This window comes from Onychomys torridus, chromosome 2 (genome assembly GCF_903995425.1).
Source record: "Onychomys torridus chromosome 2, mOncTor1.1, whole genome shotgun sequence".
In the NCBI taxonomy this organism is placed as follows: domain Eukaryota; kingdom Metazoa; phylum Chordata; class Mammalia; order Rodentia; family Cricetidae; genus Onychomys; species Onychomys torridus.
This window is the reverse complement of record NC_050444.1, coordinates 151,533,031-151,557,229: the sequence shown is the minus strand read 5'-3', so window position 1 is coordinate 151,557,229 and position 24,199 is coordinate 151,533,031. Positions and strand designations below refer to the sequence as shown.

At 45.3% G+C, this 24,199-nt stretch overlaps 1 protein-coding gene across 11 annotated transcripts in view; it reads right to left on the bottom strand.

Moving 5' to 3' along the window:
* Positions 1 to 24,199, bottom strand: part of Eif4g3 (eukaryotic translation initiation factor 4 gamma 3) — a 231,757-nt gene that overhangs the window by 180,005 nt on the left and 27,553 nt on the right. For 7 of the 11 annotated variants that reach the window (XM_036177050.1, XM_036177047.1, XM_036177048.1 and 4 more), the window contains exon 1: positions 16 to 66. The gene's annotated coding sequence lies outside the window, so the exon portion shown is untranslated. Of the gene's footprint in view, positions 1 to 15; positions 92 to 24,199 lie in introns of those variants that run through there. The other 4 variants (XM_036177057.1, XM_036177058.1, XM_036177059.1 and 1 more) reach the window with 2 other exon arrangements.

The window sequence follows — 24,199 nt, the reverse complement described above, 5'->3', positions numbered from 1 at the left end:
GCTTGGGATGCTCACCGTGCTGTAGACTGTGGAGACTGTGGGAGGGAAGAGCCGATCCTCCAGAGGCTGTTGTACGGGTCCTCTAGGAATTCTGGAAGGCGAGTTAAGGAGAGAATTCAAATGGAACTGCTTAGCAGTTAGAGAAAATTTTGCCAGTGACCCACGGTTTTTACCCAACCTGTGGTGCTGTATACTTACTACTCCCAAGAAACTGGAAAATCAAGTATTTCAAATTCTCTAATGTGGTAATTGGTTCCCATGATAAACTTACATTGGAAAGCAAATGACTAGAGTCCCCAAACCTTAAGCCCAGAGACTCAACCACCTTTACTTTAGACAGAAAAGAGTGCAAGCGATGTAACCAGGGGAGCAGGGACAGAGGGACAGACGGACGGAGGGCAGTGGTGCCTCCTGCCTCAACTCCCAACACTTGCATAGCTGAAGCAGGACTGCCTTAGTGTGAGGTCCGCCTCAAGGAACTGATGACAATGTTCCAGTTTGTTCTAGCCACACAGAGCAAACTCAATTGTTCCCGTTTTCCATGAACTTGTTTTTTTGAGCTGAGGATCGAACCCAGGGCCTTGTGAAGCAAGCGCTCTACCACTGAGCTAAATCCCCAACCCTCTATGAACTTCTTAACTGAACTAATTTCTCTATATCTACCCACCAGCTTCCCATTTTTTATTTTATTTTATTTTATTATTTTTCTTGTTTGGTTTTTCAAGACAGGGTTTCTGTGTAGCCCTGGCTATCCTGGAACTCACTCTGTAGACCAGGCTGCCTCTGCCTCATGAATGCTGGGATTAAGGGAGTGCACCACCACTGCCTAACAAGTTTCCCATTTTAAAAAACAGGTTCTTCAGCAATCACTTAAAATATTTCAGAAGCTGGGCGGTGGTGGCGCACACCTTTAATCCCAGCACTTGGGAGGCAGAGCCAGGTGGATCTCTGTGAGTTCGAGGCCAGCCTGGGCTACCAATTGAGTTCCAGGAAAGGTACAAAAGCTACACAGAGAAACCCTGTCTCGGGGGGAAAAAATTCAGAGCATAAAGGCATTAAAAGACAAAAGACTATCATTTTATTTTACTTAATTAAAAGCCACTGGTAGCAAAAGTCCATGAGAGTATACAGCAGTGACAACTAGTGTTCAGAAGGTCAACCTATCAGAACTAAGGGTTCTGTTAGAGGAAACCATCAGGCATGGTGTTATGGAATTACTGCCTTCTGAATGAACTGGCTGTCTCTTGTAAACTTCTTATGCAATAACAGCCATGATTCTCCCCATTAACTGTGCATTTCCATGTTATGTGTACATGTAATCTCACAATTGCATCTCAATCTTGGGCACAACTTTCCCTATATATTTGGGGTAATTGGATAACTGTCCTCAGCTGTGCTTACTTTTCATTAATATGTATCTTACCAGGGCCAGTCTCTAGACAAAAGTATTTGAGCAAAGATACCTTTTTTCCAAGGACAAAACTGTACATAGATAAACATTAGCTCATCTCACCCATAGATAAAGAACCACTAACAATTAAATCCTCAACTCCTTACTTTCATTCCAGGTTATTTACACAAGACTCTGAGATTTACTGCTCACACTCCTGGGATGAGGTTTTAGCCATTTGCTAGATACTGAGTTGAGGCAGTTACTTCCCACTGACCCAAGGAGATTGCCTGCAAGGCCAGACAGGCAATAGGTGCCAAGCTTCTTTCTTGTGCAAACTAAGTTTTAATTCCTCCTCAGCCAGGTGCTGTTCCAAGATTCCCTAATTGATCTTAGCCTTTAGTTGACCCTACCAGAGAACTCCCCTTAGTCACTCCCCCTTTGGGTTGTGATTGGAAGCTGACAATTGCTTTATGTGTGGGTCCTTATCACCTCTCTCTGTGACCCTGAAAACTTCAAGCCTCGAATTGCTTTACCAAAGAATTACTGTGTGGGTATATATACTGGTTCTCTGAGAGCACTGGGAGAAGAGGATTGATGGAGAAGAACAAAGATGAGGACGGAGATGGAAAGAACTAGATAGAATCATGAGAGAACAGCAGGAGGGACCGGGAGCGGGAGGGACCGGGAGGAGCTAAGTGTGAGAACAGAAAAGAAACTGTGTAGATAGAATTGACTTAGAAGAATAAAATGAATGGACTAACGAACTCAGAGTGCTAGATTTATTTGAATATCCCCCATATTAGATCCTCAGCTGGTTGTTAAACTCTTCCTGGGAGTATCTGGGAGACCCTGGGAGAAAACCATATAGGCTGGACCTTTTATTGTTTACGTTAAGACAGGAACCGTCCTAGCTGGTGTGGCATTATTTTAGAAGAGAACTGCTGATATGATCAGACATATGTTAAGAGGGACAAAGATCACAGCACTGTCCCTGCATGATGCCATTACATGTCAGACTATGCACTTTCTACAATAGCTACAAATACTACAAATTATTTGACTTTCACCAGTTTTTTTTTAAACTCCAACAATCCTGTAATCTGATTCCAGCTGGCTGATTTATTTCTTTTAATTATTGTATCATAAATCCCAAATGAAAAAAAATTCCCAACAAATACTTAATACTTCTTGTATAATGTTTCTTTCTAATTCACATTGAGAGTTGGGAAGACAAGCTAAGAGCTACAGCAGGGGTGTGACTCTCAGCTATGATCCCAGCGCTTGGAAGGCTGAGGCAGGAGGATCACTGAAAGCTCAAGGCCAGAATGGTCAATAGAATGAGTCCTAGGCCAGCCAGGGTTACACACCAAGACTCTTATTTCAAAGAAAAAAAAGAGCTCAAGAGATGGCTCAGGAGTTAAGAACACTGGCTGTTCTTACAGAGGCCCTGGGTTCACTTCCCAGCACCCACATAGTGGCTGCTCACAACCATCCCTAACTATAGTTCCAGGGATCCAATGCCCTCTTCTGACCTCCACAGGCACTAGGAGTGCACAGAGTTTGCACACACACACACACACACACACACACACACACACACACACACACAAATAAATAAACAAGCAAACAAATAAGTGTGCTGTGGATATCACTCTGTATAAATAAAATGCTGATTGGCCAGCAGCCAGGCAGGAAATATAGGCGGGACAAGCAGAGAAGAGAATTGTGGGAGGTAGAAGGCTGGGGGTGGGGGGAGACACTACCAGCCGCTGCCACGAGAAGCAACATGTAAAGACACCGGTAAGCCACAAGCCATGTGGCAAAGTATAGACTAACAGAAATGGGCTAAATATAAGAGTAAGAGCTAGACAATGGTAGGCCTGAGCTAATGGCCAAGCAGTTTAAATAATATAAGTGTCTGTATGATTATTTTATACGTGGGTTGTGGGACCGCAGGGGCTTGGTGGAACCTGGAGAGAAGCTCTCCAACTACATAAGTGTAAAGTTAATTTAAATTGAATCCTTAAAAACTCTACATGGGACTGGAGAGATGGCTCAGAGGTTAAGAGTACTGGCTGCTCTTCCAGAGGACCCAGGTCCAATCCCCAGCACCCACATGGAAGCTCACAACTCTCTATAGCTCCGGTTCCAGGGGATCCGGTACCGTCATACAGACGTACATGTAGGCAAAACACCAATGCACATAAAATCAAAATAATTATATATATATATAAAAAACACTTCCAAACAGGTATTTTATTAACTTTTAGTTAAGCAGCTGTTTAGACCACATCTCCACTTAAAAACCCTAGAGGGGTCAGCCTGAGCAAAGACAGGTAAGTTCCAGAGAAACATGTAAAAGGCTTTTCGAGCTAACTTGATTCCACCAGCCTGCAGCTGAGTGCCAGCTCTCACACAGCTGTGTGTGTCCCCAGCATAAGTCACAGGTTGCTGATATCCCTTTAAACTGAAAGTAAAAAGCAAATATTTTCTTTTCAACTTTTTCAAGATTTTGAAAAGGCTTCTATGTATTTGTGAGTGTGAACCAGGTATGTGGGAGAGCCCTCAGAGGCCAGGAGGACAGCAGATCCCTGGAGTCGGAGTTTCAGGCAGTTGTGAGCTGCCAGACCAGGGTGCTGGGAGCCATACTCGGGCCTTCTGCAGCAGCAACGTGTGTCTCAATCACTGAGGCCGCTCTCCAGCCCCCTACTTGTTATTTCTTAACTTCAATTTCTATGACAGGCATTTCATAATGTAAATCAATGTGACTAAGTCAACTCTGAGTGCAATTGATAAAAGAGTTGCAAAGCCCACCTCGGCTGGCCAACACTTCCAGTAATCTGTAATCAGAGCCCCCTTCAATGGTGCCATGCTACATTAACTCAAAAATGGTCATCCAATGAGGTCACCAGACAAAATCCAAAGAGCTTTTCATTCACACTGACAGAGAACCACTGTGCGTTGGAAAGATGAAATATGATTACTCATTAATGCTCTTTATGGAAAAAGGACTAACTGATACGTCCGCTGGTGTGTTCTGCAGAAGCATTCATAAATAAAGTGGCCACAGTGAGTGGCTCCTTCTGCTGTCTGCCTGCAGCAGGGCCCTCTATGGCAGCCTTTAAGCCCACAGCCACACCACTCTTCACCTGAACTCTTGGGGTCTTCCCATACCTCCCTCCACTCCCAACAGTTCTAATCACCAGCAAAACAAAGACTCCTCACTCTCCTGCTCCCCGCTCCACCACCCCTCCTCCTCCTTTTTTTTTTTTTTTTTGGCAGTGGTAGGTTTAAGAAGCTGAGCACAGGCCTCAGCCACTACTACACCAAGTGTTTCCATTGGCTATGTACAGCAAATGACAGCCCAACCGCTCTGGTTGGTCCCTCGCACCCCATAAAACCCCTCAATCTGTGAATGAGTCAGGTAATCCCAGATGCAAATGAAACGGATCAATTCCGGACTAACAAAGTTTCACAAAATCTCTAACATACGGGCCTCAGGAAGCAGTCAGTTCCCATCAGCCACCTAAGAACCATGGTTCAGCTTTTCAGTTAGCCTACTTGCTGCCTGTTTGTCACAAGAGCTAAGGCTAACTTCAGGAAACACTATGGTTCTTCATGAAAAATACAGGAACCAGTAATGCCTAAGGCAAAGAGTTCCGTATACTGTTAACAACATTTAATCCAATAACTAGCAGAGAAGGCACAGAAGGAAACACTCCCCCAACTAAGAGATCAAGAGCTTAGTGTCTCTCCAGCAAAAGGTCAAAATGAAGCCCAATGCTTCAACCAATGACAAAATCCCCCATTTGCCCTTGGGCTTCAGGCACACATTTACACATTAGCTGGGGGACATGCACGAGAATTTCTATTGTGTATACTCTATTATAATCCCATCCTAAAACAGGTATCAGGCATTACCAGGCTTCAGATTCTAGTTTGTTTGGCCTTTTTAAGAAGTTTTGATTTGGTTTAGTTTCAATCTTTTAAGACAGAATCTTGTTACATAGCCTAAATTGGCTTCAAACTCTCTATGCAGTCTAGGCTGGCCTGGAATTCTCCGTCCTTCTGCCTCAGCCACCCCAGGCTAGAATTAGAGGCCTGAACCACCACACCTGATTCCTATTTGCATTCTTACAACTCTTTAAGCAGGGCCTGGTAAATACAGCTATCACCCAGCACTCAGGGCTAAGGTAGATGCAGGCCAGCTTGGACTGACTACCTAGAAAGACTATGTCTCAACAATAAAATTTTTTAAAAATAAAGTTTCCACTTTACATTATCTGATATAACATAAAAACAGGAACTATCAGGGTCAGAGAGATAGCACAGTGCTTAAAGGCATGCACTGCTCTTGCAGAGGGCTTAAGTTCAGTCCCAGCACCCACACTGGGCAGCTTACAACCACCTGTAACCCCTAACTCCAGCTTTGAGGGAATCCAAAGCTTCTGGTCTCCACCGCACCTGAACTCAAATGCGCGCGCGCGCGCGCGCACACACACCACACACTTTTTTTTTTAAACAGAACTAAAATGTCACCTGGCACTGGTGATTGATTCTTGTAGTTCATGAATTAATATTAAGCACAGTAATGCCTTAGGGAACTGCAGCCATAGAAAAACAAAATATGTGAGTTTTAAATAACAGAAGATTTTTAATAAGACCAAGGTTTCCAGGGTGGCACTCTGATGTAAAAGGATGCCTTACCCCAATAAATAACAGGGAAGATTTCATCTTTACATGTATTTCAAGAAACTTGATTTCCTTTTGCAACTGTGAACTGTCAAGAGGTGAAATTCTCAAAATAATAAAGATGGAAAGTACCAACAATGAGGTGGCAAGCAACAGGGTCGGTGCCAACCCCACAAAGGCCCTGCACAGTGGCTCTGGAGACCCCACACTGTTAAAGCACTCTGTTTCTCTGGTGAATACAAGTCCTTTCAATGTCACAGTATATAGTTTAAGAAGAACAAAAAAGGGCAAGTGAAGTGGAGGAGGGTCTGCTTCTGTGGGGACAGCCCCTCAGCTCCTAGCTCCACCTGGGCTGAAGGTCCAGGGTCGATGCAAAGCTTTGTAAGTGTGCAGCTACTGAGTATGTCTATCAACAGAGGCCAGCAAGAAAGACTTCACAGATGTTCCCACTAGAGTTCTAGAAGCTGCGCTCCTGTTTCCCACTGAACATTGGAAGAAACGGAATGTGCTAATGCCATCAAGACAGACATCTGCGCTGGGAGGTGGTGCAAACATTCAGGAGGCAGAGGCAGGTGGATCTCTGTGATTTGGAGGCTAGCCTGGTCTCCTGAGCAAGTTCTAGGACAGCCTGGGCTACACTGAGAGACCCTGTCTCAGGAAAAAGAGAGAGAGAGAGAGAGAGAGGGAGGGAGGGAGGGAGGGAGGGAGGGAGGGAGTAAGGAAGGAAGGAAGGAAGGAAGGAAGGAAGGAAGGAAGGAAGGAAGGGAGAGACAGACAAACATTTGCATCAGGTATTTCTCAGAAGACACCACCAAAGGAACTTCTTTAACAAAACGAATTCAGTGCTTTGTCTGCATAGTAGTACAACAGAACGCCGTCTCCACCCACTATCCTTATTACTTTTAAAAGAGGAAGCTGCCGGGTGGTGGTGGCGCACGCCTGTAATCCCAGCACTCAGGAGGCAGAGGCAGGTGGATCTCTGTGAATTCGAGGCCAGCCTGGTCTACAGAGCTACTCCAGGACAGGCTCCAAAGCTACAGAGAAACCCTGTCTCAGAAAAACAAAAACAAAAACAAAAACCAGGAAGCAAGCCTTGGTATAGGTCACAAGTGTTCTGATCAATGCCAATCTTCACCAACTGATAGAAAGGTGAAGCTGCCACCACATTAGCTAGAGTGGATGAGAACACTGCAAGCGCGTGTACAGACACTACAGGAGACTGGCATCGGGACAGCATTTCCTCCAGACAGTTAGCAAAGTCAAGGCTCCTTCTCTATCAGGTTAAACACAGACATGGTGTGCCTCATATCTGTCTTCATGCTCCACCTCTCTAAGGTCCTATAAACACATATGGGCAATTGAAGGCAGCTACATGACCACTGTGACAACGGCAGTAAGAAGCCAAGCCGAAGCAGTTTGCACCTCTTTCAAAGGCTTCATGACCTGTAAGCACTCACCTCCTATGCATTTCATACGGCAACTGAAACCACACTGACTTGTGAAATAAAACAGTATTTCAACTAGGCCTGGTGGATACTTGGAAGGCTGAGGCAGGAGTATAACAAATTCAAAACCTGTCTGGACAACTTAGTGAGACCTAAGTATAAAGAGGGCTGAGGGGCTGGAGAAATGGCTCAGAGGTTAAGAGCACTGCCTGCTCTTCCAGAGGTCCTGAGTTCAATTCCCAGCAACCACATGGTGGCTCACAACCATCTGTAATGAGATCTGGCGCCCTCTTCTGTGTACATAGTAAATAAATAAGTCTTTAAAAAAAAACAAAACAAAACAAAAAAAAGGGCTGAGAATACAGCTCGGTGGCAGAGCACATGTGTAGCATATACAGGTCTAGGTTCAACCGCCAAGCTTTAAGTATATAACGCATTTCAGTGAGAATAAAAGAATATGATAAAAGAATGTCAGCTATCTTTACTTGGTAAACAAGTGTTTTAAGACAGGTGTGGTAGCTCTTGTCTGTAATCTCAGCATTTGGGAGGCTGATGCAGAATTGCCCTAGGTTCAAGGGCCAACCAGAGCTACACAGCAAAACCCTATCTCCAAACCAAAAAATAAAAAGCGTTTTGAAAAACAAGGCAAATAAAATTAAAGATACAGCCATAGTCTGCAACTCTGCAGTCATGCTGTACCACTCAGTGTTTTTCTAAATAGCACCACCACTACTGGAGGAAAGGTCACACCGGACAAGGGGTACTGCAACCAAGCACCAGGAAGGGTGTGGGATAGGAAGCACGAGTCCCGATCTTTGAATCCTCAGAGTCAACAGCCTCAAGCTGCTCCTGCGTCTCTGCAGAGAATGTCTACATGGACACATTTTAACAACCGCTAAGGGCTGCTTCTAAAATTAGTGATCATTCTAAAATATCCAAAATACCCAATAACTAGGGGCTTGGGAGAGGAGAGGAAATGTCTAAGCTACCAGTCATTCATAATTACCAAAACATGATGAAGACAGCTAGACAAAGGTTAGAAAATGGAGCAGGTGATGGTGACTAAAGTCTGTATCCCCAGTCCTCAGGAGGCAGGGCTGAAGCAGGAGGATCTGAGTTAGAGGCCAGCCTAGTCCACATGGCCAGGTTAGTGAAGGCTACAGAGTGAGACCCTGCCTAAAATTAAAAAAATAAATAAATAAAAGATACATATGTGTGTTTGTTTTTAGGAGATGGGGGATGCTCACTATATTGCCCAGGCTAAATTCCTAGGCTCAAGCAATCTACCCTCCTGAGTAGATGGGGTACAGGCATGTACCACCACCATGTTCAGTTTTTTTAAAAAAGTTTTAAACATGCACATCCTAAGTGACTGATGGGACATACAAGACTATTTAGTACTGCACACAAATCTCACCGACTCATATGACCCAAGATGCATTGCAATACAAGGGTAAGAATGTGAATTTTAAAGTCAGATCTCAATTGGAATAATTCCAGGTCCACCGCCAAGCTTACATTTCCTAAACAGTACATTAACAGCTATGTGGTTTTTGAGATGGGGCTTCATTTTGCCCAAGCTGCCTCTAAATCACTGAAGGAGTATGTCCTTGAACTGCTGATGCTCCTGCCTCTGCCTCCCCAGTGCTGAGATTACAGGGGTATTTTAAGACGGTAAGGAGGCAAGCACAGGGCCTAAGAAGTTCAACAAATGGGCACGCCTGTTACCCCAGTCCTAGTCTTCCGGGTGGGAGCTCTCAGAGCAGGTGTGAATTACCTGACTGTGGTTATGTTATGAGACAGGATCCCACTGCTCTGGGACTGAGTTTGCCTCACACTTGTGGTCCTTCTGCCTCCACCTGCCAAGTGCAGGGTTACAGGCTCATTGGGGAAGCACAGCTCCTACACAGGAGTACTTCATACACATAAACAGCCACGAAGCAGAAAGGAGAGTATTTTTTAAGAGATACTTAAAACAAGTATATATTCCGTTCCCTCAATCTGCAGGTGCACATGTGCAATGACAGATAGATCTTTTAGAAATATGGAAAGTCAGTTATTATTCTTTTAACCTAAAGTTGAATGTCTAAAAGAAAGAGCACATTTGCCCTCCTACACAGCCTTGGAAACAACTCCTCCTCAACCCTCAGCCAGCAGAGAGGTCTCTGCAGGCTGTTTACTGTGGACTCCGCGGAACACACACGGCCTCACCCACGAAGGACTACGTCCTTTACTGCCCTCTGGGAAGCTGTCACTGCGAGAACAAGACGCACTGAGTTCCAGCGAGAATGGCTGCTGCCCTCTCTGCTCGGCTGAAAAATTCTTTCATTCTGAGTACAGTCCTCCCCATGCTTCCCTGCCAGCTTCACAGTCACAAACCTGTAACTACGACAGGGTTTGCTCTGATAAGAACATGTCCCTCTGCTAACCCCGCCCCTAAACGTCCCCCTCACAAGGATGGCCAGCACCTTGCACTTAGCTTGAAGCACTTCCTTCATGACACTCAATGTTCACCACCTGCCCAGAAGTCCAATGAGCCATAATCCGACGACTTAACTTCCCCAACTCCTTCTCTGCACAATTCAACCATGCTCCAAAATCACAACTATGTGGCAAGCAGGGAAGAGGCTAGAGTAATGGGTGAGAGCACTTGGCTCCCAGCATCCACAACACAATGGTTCTAACTATAGATCCAGGGAATCTGATGCCCTCTTCTGGCCTCCAAGGGTAACACGCATGTGTGCACACACAAAATAATGTAGCCCAGGCTGGCCTCAAACTCACAGAGATCCGCCTGCCTCTGCCTCCCCAGTGCTGGGATTAAAGACATACACCACCACCACCCAGCTCAAAATAACATCTTTAATGAGGAAGGTCTCTTTTTTTGAGCTGAGGTTTGAACCCAGGGCCTTATGCTTGCTATGCAAGCACTCTACCACTGAGCTAAATCCCCAACCCAAGGAAGGTCTTTTAATGAGAAATGTTTCAAGTAATCTGCTTCAAACATGCTCAACAATTAAGTCTTAAAATGATACCACTGCTAAGAGTCAGGGAGGGAGGTTCAAATCCTAAAACCTGAAGCCAAGTAAGAATGCACACTGCTACAATAAACAGAGAGAAAGCTCACTGCTCCACTTCAGTCTGCTGCAGAAGAGCCGCAGCCTGATTTGGGGAAGAGGGATTATAAAACAAATACAGCAACAGTTTATGTCGAGTACTCCCACCAAGCAAAGTATTCACCTGTTTGTCACTGAATATCCTAAAGAGCATATACATCAACAATATGTGCTATTAATAGACCTACATTACACCTTAGTGATTACACAACTCTCCCCAGGTCACATGGCCAGTAAGACTCAGCACAGACTCTACTCAGGTCACCAAGCTCCAGTCCCAGCCAAGCCTGCGGCCACTATCCTCTACCACCTCCCCCCAAAAATGAACTCTCATGTTCCAGAAACAAGTTCAAACACAAGCATTCAGGAGATCCTAACAGACTCTACTGCATGCCCTTCCTGCCACGCTCTCTGGGTGTTGAAGACAGAAACCTCTTATACCAAAGCAGAAACTACAAATACGAAACAAGCAGGAGCAAGGAGTCAAACAACCAACCCGCTTCTCAACAGTGGGAAAACCCAACAGGGTGGAGAACACCGGGCACAGAACGGTTTCGGTTCGTTTACTGCGTATAAAGTACATGGAAGAGACCTTTTCACATATCCTAGATTAATAGACAACTGCTTCAAAGTTAGAGGTGGTCCTTTCAAAACAGGCACCTCATCTGATACACTTTCACACACCTAATGCTTTCATACTGCCAGTCAGACAGAGGTTTTTCTCATCCCAGCTTGTGCTAATTCAGGATCAACTGTGATTCAATAACCACAGTCCAGGCTAATAATACTGAAGTTTCTCGTCAGCAAGTAACACACTTAAAATGTGTGAAACACTTCTTTCCAGTGCATTTAGCACATCAGCTGGGGACTGTTCTGCCAGGCTGCTTCACCTGTGAACGGAGTGTAACAGCGTTCTTCAGCAGCAAGCCGGCCGGGTTCAGCTCAGAGGCAGCTCAAGGTGAGGAGTACAGCAGTAAAGGGCAGACACAGGTCTACACCATGTACTCAGGCACGCTGCACATATGCAGGCATGGAAGTAAATGCAACATGATTCAAAAACTAGATTCAAAAGTGGATTCCTGAGTCAGTGAGACAGACTGGTAGGTACAAGGTGCTTGCTGCCAAGCCTGATGACCTAAGTTCGATTCCTAGGATCTACGTGGTGAAAAGAGAAAACTGACTCTCGAAAGTTGTCCACTAACCTCCAAACAGACCCAGAAGCAAAATAAAATATACAAATAAATAAATAGCCCATGCTATACACTGAGGATGGTGGCCCATGACTTTAATTCCAGCACTCCAGAGGCAGAAGCAGGTAGATCTCTGTGAGTTCAAGGCCAGCCTGGTCTACATAGTGAGATCCAGGATAGTTAAGACTCCACAGAGAAATGACCCTGTGTAAAAATAGATTAGATTAGATAGATCGATAGATAAAGAGTAACAAGGATTTCTATGCAAGCTGGTATTCCATGCAATGGTCAAGCTTTTCTACTATGAGATGTCTTCTGTATCTTTCCCATTCTTTATTAACAACGAATTATTTAAGTATTTAATAGCTTGTACAACATTGGTCTCAAAGACCTGCAACTTTAATTTCTATTTCATGTGCATTGGTGTTTTGTACGTCTGTATGAGGGTGTTGAATCCCCTGGAACTGGAGTTACAGACAGGCATGAGCTGCCATGTGGGTGCTGAGAATTGAACCTGGGTCCCCTGGAAGAACAGCCCCAATCTGCAACTTTTTTAACCTGTCCTAGGTCACAGATTCTGAGGCTACCACAAGACACTTAGCCAAACAAACAAAATAATAATAATAATTGCCAGGCACTGGCATGCACGAGGGCCTGTAACCCCAGCTGTTCAGGAGGCTGACGAAAGAGGGACACAAGTTTCAGGGCAGCCTGAGCTACAGAGTTTAACAAACCATGAAGAATGAAAGAGAAGAAACAGAAGAAAGGAGGAAGGACATGGGTCAGGGGTACAGCACTTGCTCAGCATGCAGGAGGCCCTGGATTCACTCTCCCGGAGGCAACAGACCAAAGCTAACCATGGTGAGACGCCCTGAGGATGTGGCTCAGTTGGCAGAGTGCTTGCCTGCCATCACGCCTGGACTTGATCCTTAGCACTTCCCCAACCTGGCTAAGGCTTGAATCTCAACACTGTAGATGTGGAGGCAGGAGATCAACAGTTCAAGGTCATCCTCAGTTTGGGCTCTGTAAGGCTCAGTCTCAAAAACAATAAACAGAAATAAATTAATCAAAGAACACAAGACAAAGAAAGAGAGGAGGAAGAGCATTCCGAGGCCTCTCGTATCTATTCTGAAGGACATGAGAACATGCGCTCCAACCACTGACACTAAAGAAAAACAGGACAGAGGACTGAAACTGCAGGACAGCCCACTTTAACAGCAGAAACCGAAGTTCTCTGAAGATCTCGGTGAAGCACCATTCGGCCACACAGATCCGGAGAGACAGGACACCCCCCAACAGTATTATGCCCTGCAGACAAGAACACTAAGCAGCAGGCATTTCCCGAGAGCACTGTTAGGCTTCATGGCTTTCTGATGGTCTAAACATCAGTGCAAGGGTTGGAAACACATCCACACCACCCTCCGACAGGTAGTGATGAAAGGAGGAGTGTTTACATCCATAGCACACACACAAAGAGGGAGGGAGGTGTGGTGGCAACAGACACAGGACACCCAAGGAACAAGCTGACTGGCCAAGCCAAATAATCCAGTGAGCCTTGGTTTCTAGTGAGAGACCTAGCCTCAAGGACTTCAACCTCTGACACACACCCCCAAACACCCAAACACACACACACACACACACACACACACACACACACACGCACGCACGCACGCACGCACACACGCACGCAAACATGTATACCCAAAAAATTCCTTAAGAGACTGGAGAGATGGCTCAGCAGTTAAAAGTGCTGCTGCTATTCCAAAGGACCCCAGTTCAGTTCCCAGCACCAAGACTGGTTGGGTCACAACCACATGTAAATCTCTGTTGCGAGGCCCTGCTGGTCAGAGGCTGCAGTCTGCCATGGCCTGGCAGTTCTCTGCAAAGCTTGACAACATGAGGGACTCCCCCTCTAGAGAGACTTCCTGCTCTCGACCTGCCCTTATCTGGATAATGTCTCTAAGCCAGGAGGCCTGACCTTATCTGAAAGCTGTCCCTAAGTCTGGATGCTTCATTTATCTCTACGTGACCCCTGGCACAGTTCCCTGCTACAAGTTTTCCCCTGCTGCCCACATGGCAACTGAGACGTGTACTAGGAGCTTTGCTGCAGGACTGCTGCCATATACCAAGCCTTGTGATACAAGTGTGCCACTTAATGAAATTAGGACTTGTCCCCAGGCTTCCCAATCCTATATATTTCCTATACTCTGGAATAAAGTTGAACTGATTCTCTGACGTTATCTCCCAGAGCCGGGAGGGGTTCCACAGTCTTCAGAACCCTGTTCCCCACTTCAGCTCCCTCCCACTTCAGAGAGTGGGAGCCAACAATCCTGAGGAAGAAGGAGAACCACACATCTCCAAGGCTTCCAGCACTCTTTTACAGCATCTGTGAGCACCTGCACACATGTGGCATAGGCACAGAGATGTATAAATAAAAATAAATCTAAAAAAGGTATTTTAGAACCCCAGAACTGACATAGTAGAAGGAGAACTGAGTCCTATATTGTTCATATGTATGTGCACATACACATACATACACACACACACACACACACACACACACACACACACAAATAAATAAATGGAAAACTAACAGCCAAGTGCCCTGGCTGTACGCCCCCTAAGAGCTAACACTGAGATAGATAGAGCAGCTCAGTGGTACAGCACTCCACTGCCTTCATCTCTCACTGGGAATTTTTCTTTTTGAAAATAGCCTTTCAGGTCTGGAAAGATGGCTTAGTGGTTAAAAACAATAATTGCTCTCCCAGAGGACTAAGGTTCAATTCTAAGCACCCACATGGTAGCTCATAAATATCTTTAACTCCAGTCTCGAGGGCTCGTACAACCTTTTCTGGTATCCCTGAGCAAACAGACATACATGCAGTCAAAACACCCATAAACATGACAATAGAAGCAGTTTTCCTGGACCCACAGAGAGAACTCAGAACAGCATTCTTACTAAATGAGCAAGACCCTGTTAGATGGCAGCACCACACAGACAAACAAGGCTCCTCTTCATAGAGCAGCAACTGTGTCTCAATCTCTCCATCTTCACACCTTGCATCCTCATCCTCCTCCTCCTCCTCCTCCTCCTCCTCCTCCTCCTCATCATCATCATCATCATCATCATCCTACACAGCACTGACATTATGATGACAGGGATTTTATGTTACAGTGCAACTTCAGGGGGAAATCCTCATTTATACCCACGCTACAGCCAAGGCTCTCCGTATAACTGGTACATCAAAGTAGATGGTAGATGGTGAAGAAGCAAGTAAGTGGCTTTCTTCACCCGTTTATGTTCAAGGACATCTTGTCTAGCAAACTTATGCTAATGAAACTTTCTAGGACTCTGGGGTTCAAACAAGTCTTATATACTCTACCACCCAGTTCCCTTTTCCTACAGCACTCACAGGAACATCATGCCTGACTTAGGAAGCTTAACCACTTGGCTCAGTGAGAAAAGGGGATTCTTTCTACTTGAACACTCAGAGGCCACTGTAGGTAGCACTGTTAAATCACATTACATAGAGAGGGCTGGGGAGAAGGAGAAAGAAAGAAGGTAGGTTGGCAGAGTTGACAGGCGACAGGCACACTTACTAATTCTCATGTGAGTAGTTTGTAACATCCCAAAACCAGAACTCCAGAAGTAAGAAACATCACCTCACTGAGGATACATCAGGTCCTCTGGGGGACTCCTCTGGAGCATCACCTCGCCAGGGCTTCAGTTAATTTTTTTGTTTTTTGTTTTTTGAAACAGGGTTTCTCTGTATAACAGCCTTGGCTGTTCTAGATTTTCGGGGGAGGGGGGGCAGCTTGATCATGTACGGTTAGCCTGGAACTTACTATGTAGATCAGCTGGCCTCAAAATCCCAGGGATCCACCTGCCTTTGTCTCCCAAGTGCTGGGATTAAAGGTGTGCACCACCATGGCCAGCCAGAGTTCAGTGTTTCTTGACAGTGAAGGCTGTCAGTCTCCCAAACAGATGCCCCAGACAGACTAGCAGTCTACTCCCACCTGCCAGAGCTTTCCCTGAGGTGCTTTGGAGAGCCAGAGAGCTGTTGTGACTAAACAGAACTTCCTTGTTTGCTCCAAACTTCACTTCTAAAGACATGAAGAAGAGCCTCATGAAGGTCAATGTTACTTCAGAGAACAAAGACTACATGTGGAGATGAAGCATGGAAAAGTGTCTCACCTCCACAGTTTTTAAAAGCAATCTTAGGGACTGGGTGATGGTGCACACGCCTTTAATTCCAGCACTCAGGAGGCAGAGGCAGGTGAATCTCTGAGTTCGAGGTCAGCCTGGGCTACAGATTGAGTTTCAGGAAAGGCGCAAAGAAAGGCTACACAGAGAAACCCGGGAGGTGGGGGGGCAATCTTAGTCTTCTGTAGGACACAGAAGCTACACAGCAGTCTTAGAGACCAGGATGAAGGCATAGCCACAGCCCACGACACTTTCTCCTGAAGCCATGTCGCTCCGCTAACTCCGAGAAATATCTAATCTGTTGTGAACATATGAGGACAAGTTTCTTCTAGAAACACTAAATCCAACAGGTAGTAAAAGGAACTGAAGCAGGAAACAGCCTTCAAAGTGAGGCCAGAGCTAACTTCTTCACACACTATTTCAGAAAACTGACCTGGTAAAAAACACGTAGGAACCTTAGTGACCAAGTGTGCTCTACAGTGTTCCACTGCTTCCTCATGACAGTGGCACTAGGAGAATTCACTGACAAGTCACTGAGGTCAGGTTAGACCACTGCAAGATCCTGAATTTCCCTTCTACTAAATCAATGAGAGTGTTAAAATAATGTTAAAGATGGGATGTTAACAGAAAACAGTAGAAATAAAAAATGAGCTGCCAGCAGACTGGGCTCAGCTCTTAAAATGATCCATGACTAGAAGACACAGCACAGAATTGACACTGGGAGACCAGGCGTGGCTCTGGGGACAAGCACTCGACTAGCTGCATGGGGCCTAAGCTCCACCTCCAGAATTTCCGTAAAGCTAGTGTTTTGACTCAAACTTGAGCCATCCTAGCACTCAGAAGGGGAATCACAAGTCCTAGGTCAACCTGAGCTACATGAGACATCTTTTTTTTTTTAAAGATTTATTTATTATGTATACAGCATGTTTGACTGAAGGCCATGTGGTTGCTGGGAATTGAACTCAGGACCCCTAGAAGAGCAGTCAGTGCTCTTAACCTCTGAGCCATCTCTCCAGCCCGAGACATCTTTTTAAAAGGAGGGGCAAGGAAAAGAAAAAGAAATTATCCAAATCAAACTAATGTGAAAAAATACTGAAGGCCTAACATGCAAACAACTGAAACTGCAAAAGAACCAAGTCAACCAGATGGTGGCGCACACCTTTAATCCCAGCATCTGGGAGGCAGAGGCAGGCCGATGTCTGTGAGTTCAAAGTCAGCCTGATCTTCAGAGTGAGTTCCAGAAGTATAGAGAGAAACCCTGTCTTGAGGGGAAAAATAAAAACAAAGTAAGAAAATGCTTAGTATGACAGCCTAATTTTCCAAAAATAGTCAAAGACAGCAAGTCAATAAACTGAAGAAAATTTCAAGACAATTAGAAAACAACCGAACAAACACCCCCTGGCACATCAAACAGCTTGAAGGCAGCTCAAGGAAAAGAGCACACAGCCTCAAACAGGAAGGAAGAGGGGCTGCAGCAGGCCTCCACAGATGCTGCAGGAGACAGAGGGCTGCAGCAGGCCTCCTCAGATGCTGCAGGAGACAGAGGGCTGCAGCAGGCCTCCTCCGATGCTGCAGGAGACAGAGGGCTGCAGCAGGCCTCCTCAGATGCTGCAGGAGACAGAGGGCTGCAGCAGGCCTCCTCAGATGCTGCAGGAGACAGAGGGCTGCAGCAGGCCTCCTCCGATGCTGCAGGAGACAGAGGGCTGCAGCAGGCCTCCTCAGATGCTGCAGGAGACAGAGGGCTGCAGCAGGCCTCCTCAGATGCTGCAGGAGACAGAGGGCTGCAGCAGGCCTCCTCAGATGCTGCAGGAGACAGAGGGCTGCAGCAGGCCTCCTCAGATGCTATAAGAGAACAGATGCATCTCAGGTGCCTCAAACAGTGAGAGGAAATCCATCAACCCAGAATTTCATATGCAGCCAAGACTTTCCAAATGACCGGTGTGGTGGTCACTATCAACACAACGCTATATGTGCAAACTGAAGATAAGTCAACAGAAACTTTCCTTAAACCTCAGTGTCTAAGTGAGGTTTCTACTGTTGTGAGACACCATGACCAACCGAAACTTGGCGAGAGGAGGGTTGTAGTTTAGTTTACTGTGAAAGGGAGTCAAGAGCAGGAACTCAAGGCAGGAGACTAGAGGCAGAACTCAAGCACAAACCATAGACCAACCCTGCCTCCTGGCTTTCTCACCAAAGATCGTTCAGCCTACTTTCTCACCCACCCAGGACGTCTGCTGGGGAGTGATGCAGCCCATGGTGGGCGGGGCTCTCACACACCAGCTTTTAATCAAGAAATGCTTCCTAGACTTGCCTCGAGTCAACCTAATGGAGGCATTTTCTAATATAGGCTCCTTCTTCCCCCTGGCTTATGTCAAGATGACCAAAAGAAGAAGAAGAAAAAAAAAATCTAACCAGGACTAAGAGAGAAAAAAAAAAAAAATTGCCGGGCGGTGGCAGCGCACGCCTGTAATCCCAGCACTCAGGAGGCAGAGGCAGGTGGATCTCTGTGAGTTCGAGGCTAGCCTGGCTCCAAAGCTACAGAGAAATCTTGTCTCAAAAAACCAAAAAACAAACAAACAAAAAATTCCAGCCTTGAAATGCAGTTTAAAAAAAAAAACCTGAAAGGTTCAAACATTCAAACATTCTTCTAAAATCCCTTCCCATTAAATTCTGATTCTGTCTATCCAAACTGTAACTCCAAATACTGTAAGAAAACTAAAGGGGCTAAGGGGTTAGGGATTTAGCTCAGTGGTAGAGCGCTTGCCTAGCAAGAGCAAGGCCCTGGGTTTGGTCCTCAGCTCCAGGGGAAAAAAAAAAATATCAGCTCAGGGTTATCCCAAGGCTCTGGGTGTCATCAAGAGAAGGGAAAGGCAGAAGGGAAAAGGGAAAGGAGGAGGGAGACAGTGGGGGGAAGGAGGGAGCACAGGGGCCAGGGTTAGGGAGTCTGTAATCCCAGCTACTGCAGGCAGGAGGACTGCAAAGTCAATGTCTTCCTGGGTTACAAGTTCAAGACCAGCCAGGGAAACTGGAAACCACTCCAGAAATATAGCTTAAGGGTAGAGCATTTTATCTAGCCTATCAAAGTCTCCACAGGACCACAGAGTAAAAGAGGATGAATACTGTTCTCTAAATCGTGAAACGGGTTTTGTTTTGTTTTGTTTTATATATTTGGCATGTAAGCATTTTAACTTGCCCCAACACAAAATAAAAAATCCTATTACACAAAATGACAATGTTCCAGAATTGACGAAAATAACTGACCAGAATAAATCTTAAGAACAGGGATTTCTTAATTATTATTATTATTGAATTTATTTGTTCACTTGTGGAAGGGGTGCATGTGGTATGGCAATCAGAGGACAACTTGCAGGGTTAGATTCTCTTCGTCCACCATCTGGATCTCAGGGATGGAACCTGGGTCATCAGGCTTGGTGGCAAGCCCCTCTACCAGCTGAGCCATCTTGCTGACCACAGTAGCACTACATTTCACAAGCAGCTGAGGGCAAGCACAAACTCTGCTTTCTAAACGACAGTGTTGCACCCCACTGACAGCACATTACAGCTACTTCAAGGAAAAGAGAGGCAGTCATCAAGATGAAAGCATAAACCACGTGGAGGTGCACACCTTTAATCCCAGCACCTGGAAGGCAGAGACAGGCGGATCTCTGTGAATTTGAGGCCAGCCTGGGCTACAGAGTGAATTCTAGGACAGCCACGGCTACCCAGAGAAACTCTGTCTCAAAAAAAAAAAAAAAAAAACCCACAAAAACAAAAAAAGATATAATCCAAAAATAAATAAATACTCACACACACACTATATATATATATATGTGTGTGTGTGTGTGTGTGTGTGTATCTATATCTATGTGTGTATATATAAAATCATAGACCAGCCCAGGCTCAGAAGCCAGAAACAGAAAGACACCATGCTGGAGCTTAGTCTGGATTATATAATGAGACTGTTGCTGGGGAACTTAGTTTAGTGGAAGAGTGCTTGCCCAGTCAGTGTAAAGCCCTAGAGTTTGTCCCCAGCAGTGCAAACAAAAGATGGTGCCCACAACTCATTGTGATCTATACCTATCTAGCTGGAGTCTTTTAAGTAATGAAAGATTAGATTTCAAAACATTGCTTTTAAAAATGAGGCAGACCAGAAATAAAACGTGACTTAACAGGAATGAACCCGGCTGAGGGGAAAGCAAGCAGCTGAGCAGCACTTTAGAAACCAAGCCTACATGCATCTGAGTTCATAAGGGTTAGACTGTTCTGGGACAGGCTACAAGGTCTTTATTGGTGAATTACTAAGTACCATAAACTTGAATCAAATACACTCTTAAGATATAATTCTGTTATTTGGGTTATGACTCAATTATACTATTTAAAATTCTTTTACATGTGAGCATGTGGGCTGGAAGAAAAAGGATTGCCAGACTACATCTCAAAAAACGACTTCATTCACAATCCTGTTCAACAGCTAGCAGATACACAACAGGCTTCTTTTGTTTCCATTTTAATGAACCACTGTTTAACTATTTCATTCATATGAATGTATGTCTGACGAAAAATAATTTAAAGTTAATCTGGACTGGGCAGGTGGTACCTTTATCATCTATTTCCCAGAAATCTGCAGAAGGAATAGTCTGGAACAAGCAAAGCATGAGTCAGGCCTGGGCACCCCGGACTCACAATGAGCCCATCAATGCCAGGTGTACATTCACAATGAATTCCTCCCCACTTAAGTCTGCTAGCTGTCCCCAACTTCTGCTTCTACCCAATTTCCTTGACAAAACAAAAGGGTCTAAGGGGCTCAGGCAGGTGTTCTGAGACACCAGGCAACTCCTGTCCTCCCCTTCTCCTTCCTGCTAACTGGAATACAAATAAGCAGAACTGAAGCAGACCAGCCAACACTGGGTGAGTAACTCTGACATCCAAGGGCCACGATGGCTCAGGAGCAGATGCCATACTAATTAGGGATACTCAGATTAATAAGAAACACTTCTGTTTTACACCAGGGAATTTGCTAATACATTCACTCCTGCAGCACTCACACCTTTTTTTCATGGTTTGCAGGCTTACAGAATTTCAAAGAACGCTACATCTTACTGGTTGCACAAAGTTCCTATGGAAGAAACTGCTAACTAAGAAAGCCCACGACAGGAGAGCTCAGCAGTAGAGCACTTGCCTGGCATGTGTGGGGCTGTCAGCCTGATTCCCACCCAACACCACAAAAGAAAAAGAAAGTTGACTTTATAATGGGAAGGAAAATGGGTAGTAGCTGTGGGCGGCCATTAGTTTGTTAGCCTAACTAACTGCATGCGGGTAATAAATGCTCTAAGTTCTAAGAGGATGTCAAAAGTAATGTGGAAATAAAAACTAAAGGGCACACACACTGAGAAATGAAATCAGTTCATTTCTGCATCTCTCTAACACTCAATACTCCCAAAGTATCCCTGTAACAGGGGCTGGCAAGGTGGCAAAGCACATGACCATGCTTGCCGCCAAGTGTGGGAACCAACTTCAATCCCAAGAACCCAGATAAATGTGAAAGAGAACCAATTCCACAGTGCTGTCTCCACAAGTACACACACGAAAAACATCAGAATGAATGAACTTTAAGAAAAAGTATTGCCCCAATAACTATGAAAACCGCAATTTAAAATCACATGTAATATTTAAGACCTAAATTAACACCCAACTTGGGACTAGCGAGATGGGTCAGAGGTTAAGAGCACTGGCTGCTCTTCCAGAGGTCCTGAGTTCAATTCCCAGCACCTATATGGTGGCTCACAACCATTTGTAATGAGAGCTGGTGCCCTCTTCTGGCCTGCAGGCAGAACATTGTATACATAATAAGTAAACCTAAAAAAAAATTAATACCCAAATCACAATAGCTGTTCTTTCTTTTTCTTTCTTTCTTTCTTTCTTTCTTTCTTTCTTTCTTTCTTTCTTTCTTTCTCTCCTCTCTCCTCCTCCTCCTCCTCCTCCTCCTCCTCCTCCTCCTCCTCCTCCTCCTTCTTCTCTCTCTCTCTCTCTCTCTCTCTCTCTCTCTCTCTCTCTCTCTTTCTTTCTTTCCTAACTTTCTAAACCAGAGTTCATTTTCTACCTATCACCCACAGCTCTGAAATCTAATTCAGGTCTGTAGTGGGTAGCCAACCCAGCATTGGCCTGGAAGTTCCAACCCCCATTGAGGCTTCAGTAATGATCACACCCACAAGGCGGGGCAGAGGAGGGAGCGGAAGACCGAGGATCAGGAGGAGGTCGCTCTCTTGGTTCCCGGACTCTGGACGCTGGAGGTAGACTGAGCAGAGTTCTCCAGAGAACACCGCCTGACTGTGCTATACCTTTGCCAGACCCTGCAACCTACCCCTTCATTTGTAAGTTACCCCACAAAATAAACCTCCCTTTTAACTACATGGAGTGGCCTTAATAATTTCACCAATACAGGTCTGCCCCCTTTTAGGGGGGTAAGGGGTCTCAGTTTTGCTGTGTAGCCCACTGCCCTCCAATTCTCAGACTTCATAATTCAGCCTCCCAAATGCTGAAATTCCAAGTGTTGTTTTGCTTTTGTGAGAAAGGGTTTCTCTTTGTAGCCCTGACTGTCCTTTGAGGCCAGCCTGGTCTACAGAGTGAGTTCCAGGACAGCCAGAGCTAAAGAGAGAAATCCTGTCATGGAAAAAAAAAAAAAGAAAGAAAGAAAGAAGAAAGAGAGAGGGAGGGAGGGAGGGAGGGAGGGAGGGAGGGAGGGAGGAAGGAAGGAAGGAAGGAAGGAAGGAAGGAAGGAAGGAAGAAAGAAAGAAAGAAAGAAAGAAAGAAAGAAAGAAAGAAAGAAAGAAAAAGAACATACTAAGTGCTTTTCCCTGTAAGGCAGAATGCTGTCTAGACATATGTAGATCGCTCTCAAAGGTGAGCTTGTGGCTGGAGAGATGGCTCAGTGGTTAAGAGCACCAACTGCTCTTCCAGAGGTCCTGAGTTCAATTCCCAGCAACCACATGGTGGCTCACAACCACTTGTAATGAGATCTGGTGCCCTCTTCTGGCCTGCAGGCAGAATACTGTATACATAAAAAATAAACAAACAAACAAACAAATAAATAAATAAATAAATAAATAAATAAATCTTAAAAAAAAAAAGATAGAGATACTTGGGTGGATGGAGAGATGGGTCACTGGGCAGTCAAGAGCACTGGCTGCTCTGAGGAAGACCTGGGTTCAATTCCCAGTGGCTCACAGCTGCCTCCTGTTCCAGAGGATCTGATGCCCTCTTCTTACTTCCACAGAGACCAGGCTCACATATAATAAAGATACAAAAAATAAATTAAAAAACAAAAACAAAAACAAAGGTGAGCTTGAGCACCACCCTGCCTCTTCACAGGCACAGACAGTGAGCTGAAGGCAAGCAGCCTGTGCATGGTGACGCACTCTTCCCTAACACCCAGGACCCTGAGTCTACACAATGAAGCAACAACACTCAACAGAACCATAAAACCAAGCAAGCCATTTCCCAAATGGCCCACTCCATGTTAAAAACTATACAACAGCCTCTCCAAGCTTCAGGCACAAAGCTGGGCGTGCCAGAATTTGCCCACAGTTCCAGCACAAGGGAGGCAGAGTCAGGCAGTAAGCCAAGGCCAGCCTGGTCTACGCCCTGAGTTCTAGGACAGCAAAGGCAAAAAAAAGGCACTGACGGACTATGATGAAGGATGGCTCCTTATTTCTCTGTTTTGTAAAAGCTCTGAAGCTTTGATTAAACTTTAAGAATAAAAACAGGTTAATAGCTACTAAAATAAAAAACTACTGCTGTAAAATCACCCAAAGGGAAGTAATGTTCAAGGTTTTTAGCAGGAGGAGCTGACACAGAGTCTCACTAGATACACAGCCAGGCTAGCCTGGACCTCACCAGCCCAGGTTCAGCCTCATGTGCACAAACCAACACTCAGAAAATGAGGTGCTTCCAAGTACAGTTAGCTATCTCTCAGTTTGAGAACAATGAATAAAATCTGGCTGGAGAGGAAAGCTGAGTCAGGAAGGAGTTGGCTTGTCTTGCATTCACAAGAACCTGAGTTCAACCTCTAGAACACACACTTAAAAAAACAAAAAGTCAGGCAGCGGTAGCACACGCCTTTAATCCCAGCACTGGAGGCAGAAGCAGACAGATCTCAGTGA